Genomic DNA, 3,981 nt, shown 5'->3' on the forward strand with positions numbered 1-3,981 from the left:
GTGGCTGTCTAAAGCCAGGAGGGCTCTCACCAGAACCCAAACCCTGCTGGGACCTCCATCTTGGACTTTCCAGCCTCCAGAATTGTGAGAAAAATAAGTTTCTGTTGTTTAAGCCACCCAGTCTGTGGTATTTTGTGATGGGAGCTTGAGCAGACTAATATGAAGTATTATGTTGTTTAGGTACTGATGTATTTGGTTTGAGAATATTTTGTTTAGGATTTCTTCATCTATATTCTGAGGGGTTTTTACGTCTCCTAACATCCTTGTAATTTTCATTTCTCATTATATCTTTGTAGGGTTTTGGTATCAAGGTTATGTTGGCCTCATATGTACATTTTTTAAATTGTCATTATTTCTTAAATGTTGCATGAAAGTAGATAGTGAAGCCATCTGGGCTTGAAGGTGTTTTTTGTGGTAATTTGTTTAATGGCTGTGAGACTATTTTGGTTCTCTAGTTTTCCTGTATCATAATAGATAAATTGCATTTTTCTAGGAATTTCAGCACTTTTTCTAAAACTGGCATAAAGTTGTTCATAATAGCCTCTATTAAAATTTAAAGCTACTTTTAAATAGCTTGGAACAAATGATTACTTGTGCCTTCTCCCCTTTTTTATCTATCAGTCTCACCAAAGAAGTATCAATCTAATTTTAGCTCTGTTGATCTTTTCAACTGTATGTTTGTTATTTATTTTATTAATCTCTACCCTTGTCTTTATTATTTTCTACTTTGACCTTTTGGAGTTTATTTTGCCGTACTTTTTCTAACTTCCTGAAATGAATGTTTAGATCACTGATAATCAACTTTTCTCATTTCCTTATATATACATTTTTAGCCTAGAAAGTAACCTCTAACCACCAGTTGGCTACACTACACAAATTTTAAGAAGCTGTATTTTTATTATCATTCAGTTCAGAATCTTATCTAATCTCTACTGTGATTTCATCTTTGATCCATGGGTTATTTGGTAATGTATTTGTAAATTTCCAAATGTATATTTTCTTTTATATTGTTTCTAGCTTAATTTCATTTTGATCAGAAAACATACCATATATGATCTCAATCCTTTGAAACGTGTTTAGACTCCATTGTACAACAAATAGTGTTTACAAATGTTCTTTTTATCTCTGAAAAATATGGATTCTGCAGATGCTGCATGCAATAAAATCAAGTTTGTTAATTATTTTGTTCAAATCTATGACCTGATTTTCTTATTTTCTTTCCTACTTATTCTATTAAATACTGACACAGGAGTGTTACAATCTCCCACTGGGATTATGGATTTATCTATTTATTCTTGTAGTTCTATCCATATTTTTTTGAGGCTGTTATTAGTCACCACAGAAATTTATAATTTTTTTATACCTTCCTATGAATTAAATCTTTTATCGTTATGAGGTGCTCCTCTTTACCTCTGGTAATTATTTTTGCCTTAGTAACTATGTCAGCTTTTCTTTGGTCAGTCATTTTGTAGTACATACTTTTCCATATTTTTACTTTCAATCTTTCTGTACCCTTAGGTTTTAGCTATGGCTCTTGTATGCAAAATATAGTTGCTCATTTTTTCATTAAATTTGAAAATGTTTGTCTTTTAATTAGAGCATTTAGTACATGTATCAGTGTAGGTCCACTTAAGAGAGAGAAACCACATGGTAATTTGTAGGGAAAATGTAATATAAATTACATTGTTAATTATAATAATGGGTAATGAGGGATTACCCAGTAAGAAGCAAAGAGAATTATAATGAATAAAGCAGATATAAGGAACAGCCACTACTCTACAGATGAGATAGAGCATTAAAGGAAAAGTACACCTCCCACCCTCACCACCTCTGGGCTGAGAGATCGGAAATTCTCCATGGTGCCACATGGGTGGGGCTTTCTGGAAATCTGCCCTAGGGAACTTACCAGGAATCTTCACTCTAGGGTCCTGGGGAAAGCTGCTCCTGGGCTGGCATCTTACATGAGGCACTCTGCTACAAAGCCACCCAAGAAATGGAAAGTCGCTGGGTGCCCGCTGCTGCCCGCCGCCGTGCACTGCAGGAACCTCGTGCTGGAGAAAGGGCGAATATCGGAGGCTGGGAAAGCCACATGCTCCGCCGGAGCTGGATGCTGGGAAGCTGCTCATGCTGCGGGAAGCTGCTCATGCTGCAGGAACCTGAAGAGTGAGCACAGTGGGACCAGGAAGTAAAACCCATTTTTCCTGTGATGTCTCCTAGCGCCCTCTACTGACAAAGCTTCAGGGCCATCTGGCAAAGGAAAAGTATTTAAAAGGCCCAGAACCATTTTCACAGAGTAAAAACAAGGGTGAATTTGGAGCTGATAAATAGCAGACAGTCCATCTGTATTTGCTGGGTTACTATTTATATATCTGAGTTTAAATCTACCATCTTATAATGTGCTTATATTTGTCTCATTTATTTTATGTTCCTCTTTGTCGCCTTTCTTGCCTTTTTTTTGGTTAAGTATTTTTATTATTCTATTTCCCTCCTCTTTTAGTTTGGAAAATATGCATTATTTTGCTACTGTTTTAGAGCACATTCTCTGATTACAAAATATGTTATTTACTTAAAAATTTTCAATGGCTTTATTGAGATAATTTATATACCATAAAATGCACTCATTTCAAGTGTACATTTAAATTACTTTTTAATAATTCTACAGAGTTGTGAAACCATCACCACAGTTTAATTTTAGGACATTTCAATCACCCAAAAAGAAGTTTTGTGGCCAATTTGCAGCTACTCCCTTTCCCATACCCTGTTCCAGGCAATCACTGACCTGCTTTCTCTATATATAGTTTTGACTTTTCTAAAAATTTCATATAAATGGATCATATAGAATGTGGTCTCTTGTGTCTGGCTTCTTTCACTCAGGATGTTTTTGAGGTTCATCCATATTGTAATAGTATATTAGTACTTCATTCCCTTTTATTCCAAACAGTAGTCAATTTTGTGTCTGCACCACATTTAGTTTATCCATGTGCCAGATGATGGACATTTGAATTATTTCCACTTTTTTAGCTATTATGCATAATGCTTCTATGACCATTTGTGTACAAGTCTTTATGTTGACATATATATTTTTCTTTTTTAAAAAAGACTTATTTTATTTATTTGAGAGAGAGAAAAAGAGAGAGAGAGAGCAGGGGGAGGGGCAGAAGGAGAGGGAGAGAGAATCTCAAGCAGACTGCCTCCTGAGCTCATGAGATCACAACCTATGAGATCACAACCTGAGCAGAAATCAAGAGCGGGGCACTCAACTGACTCAGTCACCCAGGTGCCCCATATGTTGACATATATTTTCAATTTTGGTGGGTAAATACCTAAGGGAAGAGTTGCTGAGTTATAGGGTAAAGCTATATTTAACATTTTAAGTAACTGCCAAACTATTTTCCAAAGTGGCTGCACCCTTTTACATTCCTTCTAGCAATGTATGAGGGTTCTAGTTTCCATACATCCTCACCAACCCTTGTTATTGTATTTTTTATTATAGCCATTTTTGCAAGTGTGAAGTGTTATTGCATTATGATGTTAATTTGCATTTGCCTAATACCTAATGATATTGAGCATCTTTTCTGTACTTATTGACCATTCATATGTCTTTTTTGGTTGAAATGTCTATTCAAATCTTTTCCCCATCATTTGCCTTATCATTGAGTTGTTATGGGTACAATCCCTTATTAGATATGTGATTTAAAAAATTGCCAGGGGCACTTAGATGGCTCAGTTAAGTGTCTGTCTTCAGCTCAGGTCATGATCCTGGGGTCCTGGGATCGAGCCCCATGTTGGGCTCCCTACTTAGTAGGGAGTCTCCTGCTCTCTCTACCCTCAACCCTTCCACTCGTGCTCTCTCTCTGGCTCTCTCTCAAATAAATAAAATCTTAAATTTTTTTTTCCAATTTCTGGCTTGTCTTTTCACTGTCTTACTATGTCTTTTGAAGGGCAAAAATTTTTAATTTTGGTGAAGTTCAATTTATCAAT

Source organism: Callorhinus ursinus, unplaced genomic scaffold (assembly GCF_003265705.2).
Source record: "Callorhinus ursinus isolate GAN/ISIS: 27379988/994484 unplaced genomic scaffold, GSC_fseal_2.0 scaffold44, whole genome shotgun sequence".
Lineage (NCBI taxonomy): Eukaryota > Metazoa > Chordata > Mammalia > Carnivora > Otariidae > Callorhinus > Callorhinus ursinus.